At 32.0% G+C, this 25,478-nt stretch overlaps 1 protein-coding gene across 2 annotated transcripts in view; it reads right to left on the reverse strand.

Annotated features, from left to right (window-relative positions):
- Positions 1 to 25,478, reverse strand: part of IRSp53 (Insulin receptor substrate 53 kDa) — a 633,215-nt gene that overhangs the window by 201,979 nt on the left and 405,758 nt on the right. The window lies entirely within an intron of this gene.

A 25,478-nucleotide genomic window follows, 5' to 3' on the forward strand; every position in this document is an offset into this window, starting at 1 on the left:
TACTTATATCAGGATATAAAGTAGACATACGTTTACAAGATTTTTAAAATATGAGACAGAATTTAAGATAGAATGTACTTACAAGTAGAATATTGTTGTTGGTCGCATAGTCTATTATTCCACGGGTTCACCTCTACTTCCGATGGAACTACAATTGGGTTATGACTGGAACTGGATTTCGAACTGGATGTACTGGACCCCAATGTAATTAGTTGTAGTGGCGATTTTTCCACACTGACAGTTTTTTTTTGAATGATTCCTCGAAGGAAACAAGTCAATTCAAAAATTCCTCAGCTCTCCTTCTATCAGCAATCAGAGGAACTCTGCTACTAATATCCCACGTTCTGACACCAAATTTTGTTATGGAATACTATGCGTTTATTTCTTCTCCGGACTAACTCTTTGTTTTGGAATTAAACAGAATATATTGACATGTATAAATTTATTATATTAGAGGATGAAAATTACACTCTGCTTGTTATTTCTTAAAACTATGAATATATAAGTTCTGTTATCTACAATTATTTAACGATGTTTCTGGATGGATTTGAGTACAAGAGATTGGACTCAAATATTAATATTAAAATAGCAAATACGGATAGCTTATCGAACAAAGAAATAAGAGAAATAAATTATTATTATTCCATAGATACGAAGTATTAGGTGAATAAACTAGCGAAACTTATTTATTCTAAATAGGAAAATATTTATGAAGAGTATTGATTCTGATTTCTAACAGCAAATAATTATTAGTGATTATACATGAGAACTTTTCATAATTGTAAATAACATATACCAGGTGACTAAAAACTATATAGAAATACATAGATACTTTAATTATCTTACATGTGAGTAGGTAGGTACATTACATACATAAGAGGGTTGGAAATCTTTTGATTCCAAGCCTTACTTCAAAGGACTTGTGAATGGATATATAGGTTTGGTTCTTCAGTGACCGTTGAAGGATAAGGATTGTTAATGTGAGCAAATATAGCTCCAGAGAAGCAAAATCACTTTTAGTTTATCGACTTTAATTATACATATTAACAACGACAATAATTAACTATTTTTAGAGTAAAGAAGCCTCAATACGGCCGTAACTGACGGTACAATATCAAATAATTTTTTCTTTATCACACGTAAAAGAGAAAACCGTATTTATGAGAAAAATGCCCGATTTCGGCGTAGAGAAATATTTTATACGTGAATTGAGAGTGTTTTAAAATGCACATGCCTCAAGAAGGGCGATGTGTGAGAATGAACTAATAAAATACTACTTGATGCGTAAAAGTGAAGATTACGCCTCTTGTATTTAGGTGTGAAAACTATTTAAGAGGCTGTGGCGCCAATCAGTCGGTTATCCCGAGCAAACTTGATGAAATGACTATTTTACTTATTCTACACTAAGAAAAGTATAAGGAATTATATTTTTATTTTATATTTTAAAACGATATGTTCATTTCTGGAACATAGACTGCCCGCGTTGAAGTATTTACTTCAAAACGAAAGAAAGAGTGATTTGAGTAAGTAAGCAAACTTAACTTAAATGTAATTTAAGAAATAACTATTCCTAAACTAGAGTAATACATATAAATGTGACAAAATTTAAAATTTTAATTTTCTACTTTGTCCACAGGAAGGGGACAGAGTTTTGTAATGGGTCTGTTAAAATATCCATCTCTAGTCTTTATTTTAACACTACGGACCTTATCGTCCTTACCAGTAAACAATTCAACAATTCTTGCAAATGGCCAGTGTAGGGGTGGAACTTTATTTTCCTTTAATAGAACTAAGTCGTTAACTTCAAGATTCTTCTGTGGTGTTAACCACTTGGGGCGATTCTGAAGTTGATTAAGGTAATCAATTTTCCAGCGTTTGGCAAATGATTGCTGAATCTTCATGTAGTTTTGCCAAATTGTTAATTTATTGTCAGGTATTTCCGTCACTATCTCTTCAGGGAATGACATAATTGGTTTTCCTATTAGGAAATGTCCTGGAGACAATGTGTTAAAGTCATTTGGATCATTTGACATAGCACAAAGAGGGCGTGAGTTTAGTACTGCTTCTATTTGTGCGAGAACTGTGCTAAAGGCTTCAAAAGTTAAAGTGGTATTGCCTAAAAGCCTTAAAATGTGATATTTGGCACTTTTTATGGCCGCCTCCCAAATTCCACCATGATGCGGAGAATGGGCTACAATGAATTTCCATTGGATTTCAGAAGAGGAGAGAAAATTAAATATGGACTCAGAGGTTTCCTTTTGTTTAAGAAATAGTGCAACTTCCCTTAACTGATTTCTAGCTCCTAGAAAATTAGTGGCGTTATCTGAGTAGATAATTTGTGGACAGCCTCTCCTACTGATGAATCTTTTTAAAGCAAGTAAGAAACTTTCGGTAGAGAGACCTATGACTAATTCGATGTGCACTGCACGAGTAACCATACATACGAACAACGCTATGTAGGATTTTATTTTTGGAGCCTTTCTTAAATTGGAGCTTTTTATAAGAAATGGACCACCAAAGTCTAGACCAACATTGGTAAATGGAGGGGAGAAACATGAACGTTCCCGTGGTAAATCAGCCATTAACTGTGTGGCTGTCTTTGCTTTAAATTTAAAACAATCGTGACATTTATTAATTATTCTTTTAGTTTCTTTAAGACCATTTAGACACCAATATCTTAAACGAAAATTGGAAAGAGTATTTTGAGGGCCTGCATGACATAATCTTATATGTTCTCTATGCAGCATTAATTGTACTATGTGATTATGAGAGGGTAGAAGTAATGGGTACTTCTGTTCATATGGGACGTCTGAGTACCTTAGACGACCACTTACACGAATCATTTGCTGATTATCTATGAATGGGTTGAGTTTTAAAATTGTTTATTTGAAATTATCTCCTTATTTTTAAGACAAGAAAATTCTCGAAAAAAGTGTGCCTTTTGCAAAAGTTTTAATATTAAATTTTCAGCATTTTTTAATTCTGAAACAGAGAAGGGTCCAACATATTTTTCATTTGGAGACTTGAAATTGTGAATGTACCTAAGAATAAGTGCGATACTGCGTTGTAGTTTTGAGAAGTTTGAAAATTTGAGAGATAAATTTTCAATGAAACTTATTGGGCTTTCTTGTGCTAGATGAACTATTTTCTTTTCCTCGGGTATTTTACTTACATTTGGTTTTGAATCATACGAAGTTAAATCTAAGTCATAATTAAGTAGAAATGAGGGATCTTGAAACCAAAATTTTGAGTTTAGAAGTTCAGAAGCAGACATGCCTCTTGACGCAATATCTGAGGGATTTTGTTTGACTTTATATATCGCCACTTAAATTGTGGGTTTCCTTGTATTTCAGAAACTCTATTTGCAACAAACTGTGACCATCTCGAGCTATGTGAGCCTAACCAAGCAAGTACGATTTCTGAGTCCGTCCAGCAGTTTATTGAGTCTATTTGAGTTAATTAATTATTTAGAATTTCAACTATTCTTTTAGTGAGTTTGCTGCATAAAACAGCACCCATAAATTCTAACTTAGGTAAAGTTAATGTTTTTATTGGAGCTACCCTACTTTTAGAGGTGATGAGTGTGGAAGAGACATTTCTTGAGCTATAAGTAACTCTTACTAGCGTCGGAAAATGCGTGTATTTGTATACTACATATATAATTTTCAATAAAAAAAGGTCTGTGAATTTTTAAATGTTTTAGTGCTGAAATATGTTTGAGAAAATTTAACCATTCATTTAAGAGTGTAGAGTCTAAACTTTCATTCCACTGAATTTTTGAAAGCCAAATTTTTTGCATTAATATTTTTGCAGTTACTATTACATAATTAATTAATCCCTTGGGGTCGAAAAAACTTGCGATTATCGAGAGCACTTGTCTCTTAGTGTAGGAATCTTTTATTTCGATTTCTGGCACTAAAATAGAGAAACTATCTAATTTAGAGTCCCAACAAAGACCTAATATTTTATTGGAATGATTTTCTGAAGATATAACATACGTAGAGTAAGTTGAAAATTGTGAAATATTTTCTAAAAATTGTGGTGAATTTGAACACCATTTGTGAAGAGATATGCCTGCCTTTTGTAGCAGTGCAGTGATTTGCTCATGAGCAAGTGTGAGTGTTTCAATACTATTTGTACCATATAATATGTCATCAATATAGCATAAATTAATGAGCATATCATGAGCGAGAGGATATTCTTCCTTATGCATGTTTGCGAGTTCAATTAAACATCGTGTGCTAAGGAAGGTAGCTGGTTTCGTTCCATAGGTAACCGTTTCCAATTGTATACATTTTAACGTCTCCGAGGGAGAGTTACGCCACAAAATATTAAATAAGAAAGTTTGGTTGGGGTTAATTCTGATTTGTCTAAACATCTTTTTTATATCAGATGTGAACACATACTTAAAGAGTCTAAAATTGACTAAAGTGTCAAATAGTTCTGGTTGTGTGGTATAACCCTTTAACATAATATCATTAAGGCTAAAACCAGAAGTGGTTTTCATCGATGCGTCAAAAACTACGCGCAAACGAGTTGTGAGAGAAGTGTCCTTTTCTATACTGTGGTGAGGCAAGAAATATTTGTTTTCTGAGTGTACATTCTGCAGAGACAACGGAACATATTTTGCATGTCCTAATTCAACATACTCATCTATAAAAGATTTATATTGTTTGTAAAGAGAATTATTTTTTGAGAATTTGTTCTCCAAATTTAGAAATCGCCTTCGCGCCATTTGGAAAGAGTCGCCCAATTTATTATTTTCATTAGGCGTGCATAGAGGTAAATCTACTTGGAACTGTCCATTCGGTAGGATTTTTGTTGTGGCTTTAAATATTTTCTCAGCTTGTTCATCATCAGAACTTAAATGCTTTATTTCGGGAACTTCTTCAATATCCCAAAACCTTTGGAGAAGATTATCTATATTTTCTTCTTCAGTGTGAGATTGAACAAATAAAGAAATATGATTCGAGTGTGAATAGTTACAGTTTGAGTGAGAGTGCATCTTTTTCTTAGATGAAACTTGTGGAGATAGGTTACCGAACATGACATATCCTAAATGAGTGTTTTGAAGCACTGAAAGACCTGCTCCAATATGAAGTAAACCATCCTTTAATAGATTACAGTAAATTTCTGTACCTAATAAGAGATCGATTCTCCCTGGGGAGGATTAAGAGGGATCACTGAGCTTTATGCCAGCTGGTATTTTTATTTTGCTACGATCTAGAGGTACCTGAGGGATTTTACACGTAATATTATCCAAAACTGCACATGATACTTCAAATTTCATATCATTGTTTTTATATGGGAAAAATTCAATGTTTACCATTTCATTTGAGATGGAACAATTTTGAGAGATTGTGGAAATTTGTAATCTTTTATTAGTGGTAGAGTAATTTAGTTTATTTACTAAATCTTTTGTTGCAAAGCTCAATTGAGATCCATTATCGAGAAGACATCTTGCGTGTACAGGTTGTCCACTTTCAGAGTAAATTGTTACCAGCGCTGTGGCTAGCAAAACTTCGTTTTTTTGGATTGAAAGTTGAGAGAGAAGAGATGCAAGATGAATTTTGGCTTTGTGTGTCTGAAAGTAGACAATATTCATTTGTGTGAGTGCTTAGGTGAGTAGAAATGTTTGGTGATTCATTATATGAATGTGGAGAATTAATTCTTTGAGTAACTTGGGCATTATTACTCCTTTGAGGAGCATGAAAATGACTTTGAGAGATATGTGGTGCACTATGGCGAGTTTGTGAATCACCCTGTATACTTTCGGACGATTGAGAGGTTTGTGGTGCATTAAAGCGTGATTGTTGCCTATTGGCGTGACTTTGATTACCATCATGTGAATTTGAAGCACTTTGATTGCTTCGAGTGGGAGAGAATAAATTATTTTCATGAGTGTGAGAAAAATTATTTTCTTCATGCAGAAGTGTATTGTGCTTTTTATTGCAAATTTTACATGTGTATTTAGAGATGCCTTTATCAGTAAAATGCTTAGTGCCAAAACAGTTTCTGCAAAGCTGTGCTTGCTTTACAAAATTAAACCTTTCTCGAGAATTTGTGTCTTTAAATAAGTTACACTGATATATTTTATGACCAGTTTGTTTACAAAATATGCAATTTTCATAGCTAGATTTATTATTATTTATAGTGGAAATATGAGCAGTTTTTTGGGTGACTTTATTATTAAACTTTGACTGAGTTTCAGTGTAATTAAGTTTCTCTAAAACATCACATCTTTTTTCTGGAAATTCAAAAAATTGTTTGAGTGTTGGAACATTCTTGGAACCTACTTCATATTTAAAAGCCTTGTGAGAAGCAAAATCTATTTTTTCTAAAAATATTTATATTAAAAGGAGGTCCCAATGTTCAATTGGAACTTCGAGATTACTAAGAGCTTGAAGCGTTTGCTTCGTATGTACAAGAAAATCTCTTAGTACCTGAGGAGTGCATTTAACTAGAGATTGAGACTTTAACAGCTTTTTTATAAGAGTACTAATCACTCGTGATTTGTCATCATATCTTTCTTTTAGGGTTTTTATAGCGATAGCAAAATTTGCATCTACTACTTCGATACTGCTAATTAAGTTTAAAGGTTCTCCTTTGAGGAAGGATTTTAAATATATAAACTTTTGTACATTATTTAAACTTGAATTGTTTGTGATCAGAGTTTCAAATAGTTGAAAGAATTCATTGAATTCTGAGAAATTTGCGGTAAAGGTTTTCATGCTAATTTCGGGCAGCCTCGCACTGGAAACAGCATTATTATTTGAGCTAGGTACTTTATTTTCTGTTAAATTTAATTCTATTATTTTTCTTTGCAAACCTTTGAGTGTGTTGAAGTATTTTTCTTCAACATTTGCTCGATCAGCTGATTGTTGGTCGCTGTCATCAGTCTGTTCGATTTCTAATTGAATTTGTTCATATTGTGTGAAAAAATTAAAAAGTTTTTCTTTCCTATTTTCAAAATCAAGTATTTCGTTTTCTGTGCCTTTATTGGCTATAAACCATTCTGAGATACGTGTAATTGATGCTTTAAGTGATTTGCGCTTTTTCTTTAAAGCTTCCATTTTTTATTTAAAAGTGAATTTATTTGCAAATATATGCTGAGCGAGAAATAAGAGTGAATGATTTTGTTTAGTGTAAATGTCTTTTTTAACTAAGACGCGATTTTAATTTTAATAGAGTATTTTTACTAGAGTGATAAATAAATATTTTTCTTGAGAGCGGGCTGTGAGACAATCTGTATAATAAATAATTGTCAGCTATCTTTAGCGATATTGAGAAGAAAGATCTGTTGTCAAATCAAAGCCATTAGTTAATATAAATATTAATAAACAACTAAAAGTCGAGACAAATATCTACCAATATAAATTATGTGCATGCATTAACTATAGAAAATATAGAAAGAGTTTTAACCTCACCAAATGTTTTTCAAGTATCCAATTTAATTACCACTGTCGCTTACCAACACATAACGCACTTTTCACAAAACACACGTGTCTAATCTTGAACGAAGGTCAACTTGTGCAATCTTTCTTCTAGGGACGAGAAACCATTATTCTTTCTTCCTGTTGCTCTCCGGCGTGTGTAATCCTTTTCTTTCTTCAGTCCTGTTTCATCAAATAATCTGTGCTTGATAGGACCACGAATGTGGGGAGCCTTGTAATTGGCTCCCTACATAAGAGGGTTGAAAATATTTTGATTCCAAGCCTTACTTCAAAGGACTTGTGAATGTATGTATCTCCATAGGTTTGGTTCTTCAGTGACCGTTGAAGGATAAGAATTGTTAACGTGAGCAAATATAGCTCCAGAGAAGTAAAATCACTTTTAGATTATCGACTTATAATTAACTATTTTTAGAGTAAAGAAGCCTCAATACGGCCGTAGCTCACAGTACAATATCAAATAATTCTTTCTTTATCACACGTAAAAGAGAAAACTGTATTTATGAGAAAAATGCCCGATTTCGGCGTAGAGAAATATTTTATACGTAAATTGAGAGTGTTTTAAAATGCACATGCCTCAAGAAGGGCGATGTGTGAGAATGAACTAATAAAATACTACTTGATGCGTGAAAGTGAAGATTACGCCTCTTGTATTTAGGTGTGAAAACTATTTAAGAGGCTGTGGCGCCAATAAGTCGGCTATCCCGAGCAAACTTGATGAAATGACTATTTTACTTATTCTACACTAAGAAAAGTATAAGAAATTATATTTTTATTTTATATTTTAAAACGATATGTTCATTTCTGGAACAAAGGCAATAAAGCAAATGTAAGTAAACAGTTTAATTAGTAGTAATTTGATAATTAATTCTGTGTTAACGAATACAGAATAACAAGCTTTGCGTTATTTTGCCGGTTCTTAAGGCACTCATCTCTGTATATATATATATATATATATATATATATATATATATATATATATATATATATATATATATATATATATATATATATGATTAGTTATTCAGAAGATTTAATATCTGCCGAATATCACAATAGAAATACTGTTTAGAAATAAAAATAATTATGTTGCAGTAGTTAATAAGAAAATTTAAGATATTTAGGGTGAAGATATTTGAGTATTCTCAAGAATAGCACGATCTACTTTACTTATGAGATTTTTTTATGAATACTATTAATTAATTTTCTGAAGTACGGGCCATTACTTTGTTTACATATTGTTAACATTCCTTCTGCTACTACAACTACGTTGAGAACAAGAAACCATTATTATGCACTATCACAATATAATATTACAGTTTTTATAAAAGTATTATAAAACTAAAAATATTCCAAAAATAACAAACGTAAACAATCATACACGATCTGTCAAAACGATCATAACAATATGGCCGAAGTGAGGTCGTTTTTAGTCACGTGATATCCTTTCCATAGATTCGGTGCGAACTCGATGCATATGTTACAGAGGCTTATTCTCTACTCGCATATTTACTTCAATAAATGCAGTGCCTTTATTACAATATTTATAAACATAATATATTAATATAGGGATTAAAATAATCATTAATTTCATAATTTCATAATTTGTATTAGAATACTGGATTGTAAAAAATAGTGGTCTACATTCCCCAAAATAATTAATTGTGAAATAATAATAAATAATAACTATTCAAATATTATGACATTTACATTGAATTATGACAGCGTCTGTGCGAGGTTGCCAATTTCTGTCGTAAGTTTTAAACAGTGCTTTATATTATTGATATAACAAATATTAGAGGAAAGTCGCCTAATATTGGATATTCTTTTTTAATTCATTTTTTTTTTTAGTTAAACAAACAATGTTCGACAACAAAATGTGCTGTAATCTTAATAAAAACAACTTATGCATACTAAAATATTTATTTTATCAATAAACAATGTAAGTATTGGAACACAGTAGAAAATGACACTTTTTTTTTTAATAAAAAAAGGTTCCTAAAATTGGATAACCTATCCAAAATTAAGAACCTATTTTTTAGTACAAAAATCATACACGTAGTGTTTTTTACTGGATATTGGATTTGTTGGATATTGAAGAAACCCAATTTGGGTTCCGTAATGGCGTAGGTACCCGTGAAGCTCTATCTGCATTCAACGTACTAAACCAGAGATGCTTGGATGTAAACCAAGATATGTACGTCTGTTTCATACACTACAACACAGCTTTCGACAAAGTCCGCACAAAGAGCTAATATACATCCTCAAAGCAAAAAAACTACAACACAATGACCTTCGAATTATAAAAAATCTATATTATAAACAGCAGGCACACGTCCGCATTAATGAACACACATCAGAAGAGTTCGAAGTTAAAAGAGGAGTGCAACAGGGGTATGTACTGTCACCACTACTATTCAATGCATACTCTGAAGAAATTATGAAAAGAGCTCTTGAGGGAGAAACAGCAGGAATCAAGGTCAATGGAACACCAATTAACAACATTAGATATGCGGACGATACTGTCATAATAACAGACAACCTCCAAGACCTCCAAAAGCTAATGAACAAGATAGTTGAGTATGGAGAAGAATATGGATTATTAATAAACACCAAGAAAACCAAATTTATGAGGATATCAAAAACTCAAAATAATGGTGAAAGCCTGACAATTAACGGTAGTGCTTTAGAACAAGTTGAAAACTACCACTATCTTGGCACAATAATTAATCACACAAACGATTACTCCAAAGTAATCAAAGTTCGAATAGAGAAAGCACGTACAAACTTCAATAAAATGAGAAAGCTACTTTGTGCAAGAGAACTAAAATTGGACTTGAGAGTTAGGCTGGCAAGGTGTCATATTTTCTCGACTCTGCTTTATGGGATAAAAGCATGGATACTTAACGCGTCGACTGTTAAAAAGTTGGAAGCATTTGAATTGTGGGTGTATAGAAGAATCCTGAAGATATAATGGACCGATCATGTAACAAACAACGAAGTCATGAGAAGAATCAACAAAAGAATGAAAGTATTGGAAACCATCAAGACACGAAAGCTGCAATACATGGGGCATGTTATGCGTTATGAGAGATACAACCTACTTCAATTGATTATACAAGGGAAAATCCAGGCCAAGAGAAGCGTAGGAAGAAGAAGAATCTCATGGTTGCGTAACTTGAGGGAATGGTACGGATGCACATCAATTAAACTATTCATAGCAGCAGCATCTAAGATCAGAATAGCCATGAAGAAGAGTGTTTTTTATTACTACCAGTACACTCTTTATATGATTATCTAAAGCAACTTAAACACTGTACCTACTTTTCTCCATATTGGTCTTTTGAATAATGTTCAGTGCAGAAAATTTACGCTGCGTCACTTTCTTTATTGGTATCCATATCTGAATTATCATCATAAGGAACATTTGAGGAATCCGAGGATTTATTTTCTTCTTTTAGTTTCTTTCCCTTTTTATTTTTGGCCATTTTAAGAGATTTTTTTCCTTGTTTTTCTTTAATGCCAGCTTCTAAATCATCTCTGTACGGTGTACTTGTAATTAATGGCGCATTACCGGTTTTACCTCCGCTGTTTGAAGCAGCTATCAGCAAACTGCAGGATGGTAATGGTGAAGTCATGAACTTTTGAAAACTGTTCGATAACCAATTAATTTCAACACTACTGCCCATTTAATGTTTTGGTGGGGGAGGGTCAATAGACAGTTTCAATAGACAAAATATTATCAGAACTATGTTGTTGATTCGGAGTTTTTTGTCTTTGTTTGTCTAAAATAAAATCTGCTTCTAAAAATATATTCCGACTAAATAGAAAATTTCCTGAATTACAAAACCTATTGGATGATATCTCAGCTGTCACAGATTTCTGATAAGCAGGGCTGAATAATGAGCATATTTTTAAGGGTCCTACATTTCGACAAGGATTATTATTTAACCAATTTTGGATTTCTCTTTAATAGTATGTTTGTAATGATGACATAAAAATACACTAACGTTTGAATTTAATGTGACGTATGGGGAGGGATGCATACAACGAAATAGTAATTTTTTCTAGCTAAATCTACAATGTACAGATTCCATGTATGGATATAATGACCGTCAAGAATGGGCAACACATGGTCTTCTGAAAGTTTTACATGACTGATAAAATGTTGCATCCATCGCGTAAAGATCTGGATCTGTATCCATCCTAAAGGGTGACAATCAGCAATTGACTTAGCTAATAGCTCGGCCTAATAGCATTGTCTTCTTCCGTCAAGCACGTATTTCCATATTTCTCATATCTTCATTTATGTTATCAAAGAACCTTATTCTGGATCTTTTCCTCTGACCAATGGATCTATCCATTAGGTATGGATCTAGACCTCAGACGTTCTATATTAATGTATTTTACGATATTTGGTTCCTGCTTTATTAGATGTTAGGACCAAGCGTATTTTTGTTTGGTAGAGTTTTACCTTTGTATCTCTTGATATAATTGAGGATCTATCTCTGCGACGACTTTCTATAACACGTTGGCATAAGATTTGTGTTTGCATGCTTATTTTCAATTATCACAAATCTTCATCAGCTAGCCTTTTAATACTGGCGCCTAGAACGTTCTACCAAAAATATGTTTAATATAGACAAAGTTTTTAAAATAAATGATTTTAGGTCAATTACTCCAATACAATTGCTCGAAATCAATTGCTTAAAAATAAATTGCTCGAATAAAAAAGAAAATTATATATTGTTGCGATAGTTAATGACGTGTCATATGACTGAAAACTGTAAACATATTTACTACTAATATCCTTCTTATTCAAGTCTTTTCTAGATCATATACCAGCCGGCAGAAGCCGCTATAAAAAACCAGTATGGCGTGACTTTCCAGTCTTTTCGCCAAGGGTCACGTATGGGTCCCCCTCCGATATAAAAAAAACCTGCTTTGGATGGAAGTTCATCGATTCTTCGCCGTAATTCGAGAATAAATGTATTATAATATATATATATATATATATATATATATATATATATATATATATATATATATATATATATATATATATATATATATATATATAGACATTTTAGTTTTTGAACATAGCGTCGAGTTTTTAAAATGTAACGCACGTAGATAAATTATATAATTCTTAGTGTAAAATAAATTAGTTATATTGTACAAATAAAGACTTTAAATAAACTTATAAGTGTTATAAGTGTAGAACCTTTAATAATAAATAAAAACAATAAATTACATTAATAAAACACATAACAATATCCAAATATTTATTCACAATAATGCAAAATATATACCTACAAAATGTACCGTTCGCGTCATAAAAAACTGGCACAACTCTTATAACCAAAAATCGTGTTTTTCAAGTTGTGTAAGTTAATCTTGTCACATATGTCATTTAAATTTCTAGGGCAGCGTTGCCAGTTCAACCAAATATTGTATCAAATCAGCTAAAAGGAGGGCTGTGCGACAGACAGATTATAAAATTACAGTAGATGCATTCCAATGTTCCCTGTGCCAATACCCTATGTTTAAAGATCCTTTAAACATTTTGGCCATAAACTCAATCCTCTCTGGTTATTAAATTTAGAGACGATCTTTTGTTGTTAATGATAATAATAATACCTATCTAAAAACATTTTTAAACGTTCTTTTTTTAATTAGATTTGAACGAATTGATTCACGAACCATTGTGTCAAATCTGAACACAGGTTTACATTGGGAAAAAAGTGTACCAATTTTATATGACGGGAACTGTTCCAAATGTTAGAAAAGGATAATACCGACTGTCATATGTCGAAATGAAATATTAAACATTTTAAAAATTAACTTTATTTAAAAGAACACCAATATGACAATTAGCTAAGCCATAAAACATATAATTCTATTTATTTATAATTTTTTAGTTTGTCATGAAAGCAAATTTTTTTATTAATGAAAAATTGTTTATTTTTACTTTGAATAATTTTAATAAAGAGTACCTGGTATCTCTGGTTGATGTATTTCCTTTAAGAAAGTTTTTGGGATTGGAATTTAATCAAAACACTTCAAACAACACACAACTGTGTCTCACACAAACTGGAATCGATCTGGGGTGACCATATAACACAAAATTAACAATTCTTGTGGAATTTAAAACCATGTGGACCTCTCAAATGGTTGGAAACGCCGTCGTCTCACAAAGCTCCCACATAAAACTGCCAAATAAAAGCTTGAGCCCAAATTCACCTCTGAACTTAAAAAAAAAAATGGTCCATTGTAGAGTGACATCATTTGCCCAACCTAGTATAAACAAAGCATAACCGGAAATATTCCTGTTCATTTGATGCGCACAATCTCTAATAACTGAAAACAACATCAACAGAAATACCCATCTGTGTTATATAAACAAACTAAAAATATTTATATTATCAATCTCAGCGACGCAAAAAGATTGAGAATATTTTTCGGTGTTTTAATTATACGAGGGGAAATGGAAATGCTACAAATATATCAAAACCGTAGTTTTTCTTATTATTTCTACTTCAAAGATATTTTAGATTTGTAATAAATATTTTTTCAGCATAAATTAATATTCGATTGTGTACGTGGAATATCACATAATTTGTCTTATTTAAAGTATCTTTTTTATATCTATATTTTGTATTATTGTAAATAAATATTTGGATCCATAATTTTCTTGTTTATTCAAGTAATATGTATTTCGAGCAATTTTCTGTCGAGCAATTCATTTCAAGCAATTGATTTCGAGTACCTAATTGTGTCAAGCAATTCGACGGTTACCAGATAAATAAGATTTTAAATATTTTTTAAATTTAAATTTGAGGTTACATAGATATTTTCCTAACTAATAAACTCAATATTGGAGCTTTCTTTACATTTTGAGATTAGCAGATTAAAAACAATACTTTAGTTCCATGGCATCTGCAAAATTAATCAATAATTTAACACACGTTCCAACTGCTGCCAACATTTTAAATTTTAAGTGTAAACATCATCGAAAGTTAAATTAATTTAAAGTTCTAATAACACACATGCAACAACTTAAACTAGTCACGAACTCATTGTACAATTGCCGGAAAGTTTTAGTTTGTTGGCTTTCAGATTATTTTGATGATGACGTGTGTGTATTTAACAGGCGCCCGAAAAGTCGTAGACCGAAATCTAGGGTAGCCATTGTCCCAAACAGGTCGTTATCCTTGCAGAAATTGTCGCTTAATGTCCAGGGAAATTTTGTAGAGAATTTTAATTGAGTCTTTTAAATAGGATCTAATTATTAGATATGCACTAAGTACGAAATTAAAGTTTGGGTTACAGTAGACTCCCGATGGAGAGCTTTTAAAAAAACAAAAACATCCTTGAATCAGTGGAAAATATTTGCTGAGAAAACTTAAATTTGTGGTTAATTGGACGTTCAGAGAAATAAAAAGGTAAAATTTGAATAATTACGAGAAAATAAAGACATACATTTTCATACATGAAAGAAAGCATTTTGTTCAATGTAGAAAGATTAAAAATTGCCAAATATACCAATAAAACTACCATTTTTTTCAATACTTCGCAAATATTACTAGTCTTAGTGAATAAAGAAGCCGAAGTCAGTAGAAATCAAATCAATGTTATTTTTGCATGTGATTATAGTTATTTAACCAACAAGTGTATTAATAAGGGCGATTAACAATTGAGATATATTAACGCGCGAGCGAAGCGAGTGCGTTAATGTTCGAGATTGTTAATCGCCATTTTAATTCCCGAGTTCGTTACAAGACTTTTCCGTCGACCGAACTTTTCAGAAATAAAAATATCTTAGTTTAAATTTTTATTTACTTAACGATAAATAATGACATACAATGACAGACAGTACTTACAGCGGCTATGTCATTTTAAATAATTTTTTAGTGAGAATATAAATAGGTACCTATATGTTTGGTTGCCTACACCACAGGTCACTGCTAATCACAGAGCGTTAAATGTGGTTAAATTATTATACAAGCAATGTATGTTGTGTTGCCTATAATAAAATCGTTCATTAATAGAAAATCATTCACTAATAGGGGACATTAATCAATGATTTTGAGGGTGTTAAAATTAATCATAAATGGATGGTCGACGGAAAATATATTAATCATGTAGCGATATTATTTTTATTTGATCGAATTTACAAAAAATATCACACTTTGGTTCATTTTTTGTAGATCATGACAAGGAATAGAAAAAGAAAGACTGTTGCTTCTTTTTCAAAGAATTTCTAATAATAAGTAATGTGCCAACTGGTAGTTTGGGACTTGCAACATATTGTTGCACAGGTTGGATGAACAGCGAGTTGTTTGTGGAAGTTATGCGTCATTCTATAAACCATACAAATTCCTCAACCGAAACTCCAACATACCTGTTGTTCGATAGCCACAAAAGTCATCTTTCAATTGAATGTGTGAATTTAGCCAAATCCAATGGAGTGACTATTTTAACCTCTCTGCCCCATTGCAGTAATGAACTACAACCAGTAGATGTTGGCCTATATTTTTTATTTAAGGCACACTATAACAGAGCTATCGACTCTAAGCTCATGCTTCACCCCCGAGTTCCAATGACCATATACGATATACCAGAATGTATTATGAGTGCATTTGAGCATTCAATAACTCCGATTAATATAACATCAGAATTATGTAACTCGGGTATTTTCCCTTATTATCGGGAATCAGCCTAAACAGACAACATCTTCAAATGGTACTGTCAAATCTCTAGTTTTAGATTTCTGCGCAAATGACAAACATGGGAAAAGGATCCTACTTCGAATCTTGATACTGTGATAACAACACTTAATATTAACCCTGATTCTGAAGCAACCGTGATGAGAACAAAATCGTTTTCGAGCCCTCAAGAGTTTTGAGGCTGCCCCAAAACCGCTCAAAACGATAGAGTATAGAACAGAAACTACGGAAAAAGTTTCAGTCCAACCGACACTCCAGAAAAAATTGAACTTCAAATAAAGAACTCCAAAAAACGCAAAACTACAGATAAGACACTAAAAACAGAGTAATCAAATACGAAAATAGTTGACTATGTTCTTGTAAATTCGCAAGCAAAAAGTAAAATATTTTGTTGGCAATTCGCAATGTTGGTTTCTAATTCACATGATGACAAATCAACAGATCCTGATACTGGTAACAAAACAAAGCCAGCCAAAGTAACTTTCTATAATGATACAAGGGGAGCAGTAAATACCGCAGATAAAATGTGGAATTAACTCGCAAGTAGTGTACTTTGGAAACGGTTTTAAAGAAATTAGAAGACGAATTTTTCTGAAACAACTCTTGCTGTCTCATGAGCTTGCGTCTGATAATTTGACCAGAAGAAGTCAAATTAGTAGTAAAATTTAATTTGATCTACAGGCTAAAGAGATTCTTACGTTATGTGTATGTATCATACGTGATAATTTTATGTTATGGAATAAAAAATATGTTTAAATAAATATTTAAAAGTGCTTAAACTTAGTAAACTTTTTACGTTTATAATTAATGCTAATCTTTAAATAATTAGTTATCAATATTTCACATCGAAATAAAAACAAATCCAACAGCATTCTATACTGATTCTCTCAGATACACTAGGTCCGAACAAGTGCATACAGTAACAACGTCCGACGCAGGGTTAATAAGACAGTTTTAATAAAGCACTTGCTAAGAAGAACCGTTTAAATATCTATGACGGTTTTTACTGCTTTTACTTAAGATACCTATTTTGGTTATGTTGATAACCTAAAAACTGTGTACCTACTTAAATATTCTTATTTTTTGATTTATTTTAGCTAGTTGTCAATATGTGACTTAAGATATAGAAATATATGACAGACGATTGGCGCATCCAGGGGATTTTAGGGGTTAAAATCCCTCCTAGGGCACTATTCCGACATCGTTACTTACAAATTTTAAGGACTTAAAATGGAGGTAGCATAAAAAAAATTTCAGTGCCCAACCAGACCCCCCCCCTCAGGAAAATTCTAGGTGCGAAACTGTGACAGATAATACACTAAAAAGCACTTTCTGAAAATTCTCGATATTCCTCGTATATTTCTTAGGTTTAATAAAATTGTATACAACAGTATTCAACAATTTTAAACTCTCTGTATAAGATCACTTATATGTGTCACTCTGAGCTCTATGTATATGTGTGAAGATATGTATAACATAAGAAAAATATTACTTTATCCGTTTTATTTTCAGTAATTCTTGGTTGGTTTTTGTGCAAAACGTTGTTTTCGTATTTTATTGAATCAAGCCAGAAACTTCTAAAGGATTACTTTCCAGTCATCTCGAGGATGACGTGCGTGTATTTAACAGACGTCCCAAAAGTCATAATGCGAAATCCAGGATGGCCATTGTCCCAAACAGGTCGTTATCCTTGCAAAACTCTGTCCGTATCAGCGCTCAATGAATTTATTCATGAAAGTCCGAAAATCCTTTAATAAAATCGATTGGATGACGAAACTAAATGAGGATTTTAACCCGATTAAATTTTTAGAAACTCTCTGCGGCGCCAGATAGTTCCATAAGAGTATTTGTCTATAAGATTCCTTTAAATAAAATCTCCCAATGTACGTAAGTAATGTGATTGTTAACTGAAGTTAGTGTGCTTCGGGCTCCTTCATGTCTTTTTATTTGTTTTTCAGCTCGTTTGTGCGAATTATATTAATAATCCTTATCTTTTAGTTGACACTATTTATTGGCGATAACCTCTCCTCTCGTTATAAATCCGCGCTTCACAGTACCCATTCATTTATTTGGAATACAGTTTCTCAGTGGCCTGGTGAACTCTTTTATATATTTAGCCTGTATTTTTAGGATACTAGTGTCTAGCAATAAAACAATATGTTATTATGTAGCTTGAAACTCAGTTTTATTTATATATAAGGTAAACAACTATTTTTAATGCAAAAGATCAGTAAATGTTCGTTAAAAATTAGCAATACATGTTTCTAGTTAAAAAATAAATGAAAAAAATAATATTTCAAATGTCTATAGATTACACGAATGAACCTCGCAAAAACATATCATACAATAAAATTTATTGCACTGAATGCACCTGAAACGAGAAAAGGGAGTTTTAGTCTGTGCAAATTTTCTACCATTATCTGCTGAATTTTTTGCGTAACATGTGACACATCTTCTTTTGGTCGAACTTTGCATTTCCTCCATATGGTGACCTTCACGAGCATGTGGCATATATTCCTCTGGATTAGTTAGTCTAGTGAAATCTACCAGTTGACAATCAACTCTTCCTTGAAAGATGTGATGGACACGGTACTGTTGGTAAATTATATAGGCGTTGACAATAGCTGACCCTAGAAGAAGCTCAATTGCTATTTTACGATACCATTTCACTGATTTTCGTAATGCTGTAGAGTAAGACTTTAGTTGGTCGGATATATCTATAAATCCTTTGCTCTTATTGTAGTCGACAACAGAAACTGGCTTTTCAACAACTCCTCCCCTTTGATGGACATCTACCATTTCAGCAGTATGCTTTGTACTCAGCATAAGCACTTCGCGTTTGTCCTTCCACTTAGTTACTACTACACCTGTGTTACTCTCCATCCCAATAATCTCCCCTTTCTTTAATTTTGCACCTGTCACTTCTTTAGGATTAAGTTTCCTGTTTTGCCTCAAAGTTCCCACCAAATTTGTATTTTTGTTTAGCAACCTATGTGCTAATGTAACGCTAGTATAAAAATTGTCTGTGTACGTCCAACATCTAATAAGTTATTAGCTAAACTAAACACAACACTATCCGGAACTGACATATTTTCAGTTTTATCATTACCACAATAAATTTGTAGATCATAAGTATAACCTCCATCCAAACAGAGTTTGTATATCTTCACCCCGAATTTATGTCTCTTGTTTTTTATATACTGCCGAAATGACAGTCGTCCCCTAAAGGGAACAACAGTTTCATCAATGCAGAGTTCTTCCCCTGGCACTACCACTCTCTGAAAATTTGATACCAATTTCTCCAATAGGGGTGATAGTTTATATAGTCGAAGTCCTTTATTAATATTTTCATTGTCACTAAAATGTAAATTGGCAAGTAATAATTCAAACCGATTACGCGACATAAGACACTCTACTTTGCTTTCGTATAATGGATTTTTTGACCAATATGAACACAATTTTGGCAATCTTTGCAATCCCATCCACACAAGAATGGCCAAAAATGTCTTTATTTCTTCGGTATTTGTATCTACCCACTTATGAATTCTAGCTTTTGGACCGTGACCACCTTTATTCATCTTTTGATGTGCATATCGATTAGTTTCTTGCACAATCCAATCAATAATATCGTCATTCACAAATAGTTGAAAAAAGTCAAGGGGAGTTTTATCATACATCTCAAAAAACTCGGCTTTGATACCCGAGTCTTGAACACTGAATGTAATGTTTTTCAAGTTCTGACCATCTACCATGTTTCATAACAAGGGCTGGTTATGATCAATCACAATGTCATCGTCTTCTGAAGAGTTTTCATCATCTGGCAGTCGATATTGGGAAATAACGTTGTCAATAGTATCGTCTACTGTTCTTAAGTTTTGCGATGTTGAAGGTAAATCTTGTAAATAGCCTTGCATTTTTTGTCTCTTGCTCTCCGGAACACCTTGATTTGACGAAGAACTACTTATTTCGTCATCACTATCTAATTCAAAATTTTTATCACGAACACTGTCATCACTCTCCTCGTCTGAAAAAAACTCTTCCACTAGCTTTTGCTCCATTTCATATGACATATTGAAAACTGATAATACACACTACAACCTCGCCTACCGACAACCAACTAATAACTAACACGAAATGCATTTGCGAATGTAACGTATAAAATAAACAAGTTACGACAGGTTTATTCTTGCCTTATACGAGAAGCAAGTGTGCATCACATGGCTCCAGGAATCCAAAAGTTATTTGTGGCCACGAGATGCACACGTGCTTCTCACTTAAAATAATTCTAAACAACAATAAAAATGTAAGATTTTGTACTTAAACTAAAGTATAACTATTTAAAATGCATACACTAATACTGTAAATGTATTTAATAGTTTGGCCCACATAACTTTTTTTTTAATATGCATTGTGGCGTTTAAGGTGTTAAAAAGGTGTTATAATGTTGTTATAAACATGGCGCGATTTATTTATTTTCTATGATTCTCATGAGATCAATATTCTATTGACATAGAAATCTATTTCTTTCATTGACTGGCCATTATGAAGTTTAGATTTCTAGAGCCTAACCTTCAAAAAACCTATAGCATAAAAATTTAATTTTGAGTTTTTGCAACAAATGTGAGGCATTTGAAATTTAAAAAACGCTGGATTTAAACATTCATATGACAAACGATCGAAAACATTTAAAACTTTTTTCTTTTAACTAAACTAGTACATTTTTTGCATTGGTTTAAAAGAACCAATTTTTTGCTGTAAACTACACCCAAAAACGTCTTCTTGGAGGCATTTTTTATTCATAATTTAAATGCCTCATATTTGTTGCCACAAATTAAAATTGAAATTTCATGTCATAGGTTTAAAACATTGATCTCTAAAAATTGAAATTTTTTAAAAATTTATGAAATTTATTTATTATTTAAAAAATGAAAAACGTACCAATTTATTTCTTATAAAGCAAAAAATAACTTTCTCATAACATAATCAATTGTAGCTTCCTCCCATATAAACATAGTATTAAAGTTATAATACTAAATTCCTTTACCCTATGACGGCCGATATGTAATTAAGATATAATTGTTGAGTGGGCCTCAAACAGCGGGGCGTTAATTTTTAATTCCTGTATTTTATGTTCAGTAATATTATTGGATTTTACTGTATCAAAAGCAAATAAAATGAATATAATATGTATATAAGGGCGTGTTAAAAGAAGTGGGACAAAACAATCGAACACAAATTTATTTAACAGCCAATGCTAAGCAAGCATAAATACTCCATTGATTGTGATTGCAAAAACCGTTTGCATGTTTTAAATAAGATTTTTGCTGACTATGTATTTTGTTAAATTATTAAATAACACCAATACAACCCACGATTATCAATTAATTTTTAACGATAAACAGAAGAGAAATATGATGACGTTTGAATTTGATCTACTTTGTAGATGACAGTGTCGTTAACAGAAAGATATTTTTAAAAAGCATGAATCATTTTTCAATGATTGTATGGATTTAAGAAATAAATTACTAAACAAATTTTTAAAGTGTCTATAAAGGAGATTACAATTATTATGACACATGGTACACCTTATTTTTCAAATAATATGTTCCTGTAAAGGCATAACTTTGATTATTGGGTAAACCTACCTAATACTATACGTCAGAAGAAATTAAATTCCGTATATCCATTATATTCCGTAGTCGTACTATTGCAATAAAACATTAAAACCAATAAAGGATAACTTTTTGAGTAGTGCTGATTAAAACAACAGAGCAGTAAAATGTAATTCATAAAGATAGTGTAAAATAATATGTATATATCGCCGCTTATCTGGTCCGCTAGTAATAAAGTTAGTAGCATTTAATTGCAAAGCGGTCTTCTTAAGGTGCAGTCTTTTTTATGCGATTGTCGCATGCGTTCGACCCAAGCAGCAAGCGATTAACGCACTGGCTGGGATGGTCTCTCTTGAGCATTAGACGCATGCGATAGATCAGCTGATATTTAACTAAACGGCGGGAATTTTTATAATAATGGAGCATCTATAGAGACAAGTTTATCTTCATACATTAAAAGGGCAAGAATTGGAGGAGAACATTTTAAAAATGATGCTAAATAACTCAAAAAAGAGTAAAAGTCATGAAATGTATGTGAGGATGGTTGAAGAAAGATACCAATCCAATTTAATAAGTAAATATCTGGTTGATGATGAAACCAAATTTCATAGTTTCCTTCGTTTGAAGAAAAATCAGTTTAATTCTGTATTATGTTCTATTAAGGAAGATATAACGAAATCTCCTTTAAAAATGGTAAAAACAGTTATAACACCACAAGAAAACTTGCTGTCACATTAAGGTTAGTTCGTAGAAAATGTTTCTTCTGTGCAATTATGGAAACGATAGCATTGTTTATGTTAAACATGATTATTATTGATATCTACAAATTAAATATTATTATTAAAATATTAATTGATGCACGTATTTCATTTCAGATTCTTGGCAACAAGAGAATCTTTCCGTTCTTTAATAGAAGACACAGAAGACACATAGAAAACAAATTCAATAGAATTCTTAATGCAATTAATAATCTTAGTGCAAATTAAAATATTTAAATTTAGATTGTTTTAAAATATTTAATAAAAAAAAATTTGAGCGTTGAATATTTTTATATCTTTAGAATAAAAATAGTAAAATAAATGAATAAAATCAAAAGAAATTGAAATAAAATTAATATTTAAAGGAAGATAACAAACATGTGACTTTTATAAGGTTAAAAGCTTTACGTTACTTACAAATTATATGTAAATAAAACCAAACGTTTCCTACAATTAAATGTTAATTGTAGACTAGGGAGTAGGATATTAATACTAGAAAAACATCCACGATAAACTAGGACTAATGAATTTTTACTTATTTGCTTTTCCGTTTGGGTGCTTTTTGAGCTAAATATCAACTTCAGCGAAAGCTCAATATTTGTCCAATGCTTCAAACAGCATTAATTATCCAGAGGGAGATTTCTAATTTGATAGACGAAATAACGCTTGTGCATATTTATACAACATTAATATTATTAACGGTCACTGAGAATTGCGATTAAAAGCATACATATTTGTGGTATGTTTTGTTTATTCATTTGGTACAGAGAATAATCAAGTTTATTTAGTATACTTAAATATGCATTGCTAACATTTTGGTGTCATAAGTAGTGTAAAATATGTAGAAATGCCTTATTGCTTTTAATATTTAATATAAAGATAGTGTCATGTAAATGTAAGGGCTGCAGTAGGCAGTAGTTGGTTTCTATCTTAGATACGAATCTACTTTAACTAGAGCGAAAAGTACTTAAATATCTATGAAGATGGTCAACCAAATACTATTATACACATTCTAAAAAATCTGAAACAAAAAAAAGCGTTCAACAAAAATAGACATAATATAATATTTTTGTGTTTGGTGAATTATTAGCGATATATTACGGCAGTGTGGTCCAACCTCAGGTACGCGGGACGCATGAGGCCCGAGGCTCGTTAAACTGCAACCCCCGCAAACACGTTTCAAATTATTGCCATTGAAAACTTTTACCTGTTCCAACCTTGTCTAACTTTCCGTAAACTTAAGAAAGTTAAGTTGAACACCCACTCCCGATGAGCGTGCAGTTAGCTTCAGTCAGCTGCACGTATCGTGTTGAATTAACAATGGCGAATAAATTTAATGATAAATTCAGAATGAGTAGTGCCAAAAAACGCAGAAAATGGGAAAATAATTTTTCATCGAATTAAAAGGCAAACCTCAGTGCATTATTTGTTGTCAAGTACTCACGGTATTAAAAGAATACAATATTTTAGTTATTATGAAACACAGCACAAAACAAAATACGACAAATATCAAGGTGAAGCTTGTAAAAGAACTTAAAGCTAAAGTGAATAAACACAAATCTCTATTTGTAAATGATCATATGAAGTATATTTAGAGTTTGTCAAAAGTAAAAAAGCGTTTAGAGATGGAGACATGATCAAGCGGTGTGCCGTTAAAATGGCGCGATCCTTTGGAGATGAAAACTGTATTTAGAAGAGTTGATCAGCTGAATACTCATGTATTTAAAAAAATGGTGGACATAGTTCGTAATTGTTTGTACTACCCCTTAGCCCTGGACGAATCTGTTGATATTACTGACAAAAATCAGCTATTAATTTCTGTTAGATGCATCAGTGAAGATTTTTGTGTAACTGAAGAACTTGTAAAACTGCAAAGGTATAAATATATTTGAAGCAGTTAGTGACAATGTGAAAAATATAGGCGGTTTTCAAAAGTGCTCTTGCGTTTGCACCGACGGAGCAAAAGCAATGACGGGACACATAACGGGAGTGGCAGGACTTTTGCGGGAAAATGGTGTTAACTGTATTATGTTTTATTGCATTATCCATCAAGAGGCTCTCTGCGAAATATAATTAAAATCAACGATACTATAAAAACTGTAATGCAGGTAGTAAACAGCTTAAGAGAAGGAAACAGAGCTCAGCGACACCGAAAATTCATCTCTTTGTTGGAGGAATTAAATACTGAATGGTAGTTTGCCGGTACAGCGTACTACGACTAGCATAGATGTAGATGTGCAAAAGTTAGTAGAGGATAAACCCTTGTCTCAAATAACCCATTGATTTTTTATTTTATGTTAAATTTTAAACATGACATGAAGCGTGCATTTCCATAACGTTGTAAGTGCCAATATGCCTCATTTGGTTTTTTTAAGTTAAATAAGTTGCAAGTGCCATGTTCCATCGCCTAAAATTTATTTCATGTCGATATGGCTAGCGACGGCGTGAAAAGTGGGGATAAAGTAGCGGTGCAATTCATAACGTTGTAAGTATCGTAGTGCAATTCTGTTAAATGTAGAGTGGCGCATCAGTTACTAAATTATTTTTGTTTGGACGTGTTGGGTTGGGTTTAAACATAAGTATTTGGAACGAATATGGATGAAACTACAGAAAAACGGTCCAAAAAGAAAAGAAGAGTTGTTGATAGTTGGAAAAAAAATTAAACCAAGAAAATGAGAAACTCTGGCGAAGAATATGTTTCTCTAGTCAATAAAAAGACCGTCACAAAGAAAATGCCACCAGCTGATGTAAGTATGGTTTAAACAGATACCTATCTAAATAGACGTTAAAACATAAATAATTTTTTTTGTTTAAATCTATCTAAATAATCCAAAATTTTTTTAGGTAAAATGCAAGTGTCCACTAGCATGTAGATCCATAAGACTGGAATACCTTGTTGAGTTGTACAATCATTTCTATGAAATGGCT

The sequence above is a fragment of the Diabrotica undecimpunctata genome, chromosome 2 (assembly GCF_040954645.1).
Source record: "Diabrotica undecimpunctata isolate CICGRU chromosome 2, icDiaUnde3, whole genome shotgun sequence".
NCBI classification, from domain to species: Eukaryota; Metazoa; Arthropoda; class Insecta; order Coleoptera; family Chrysomelidae; genus Diabrotica; species Diabrotica undecimpunctata.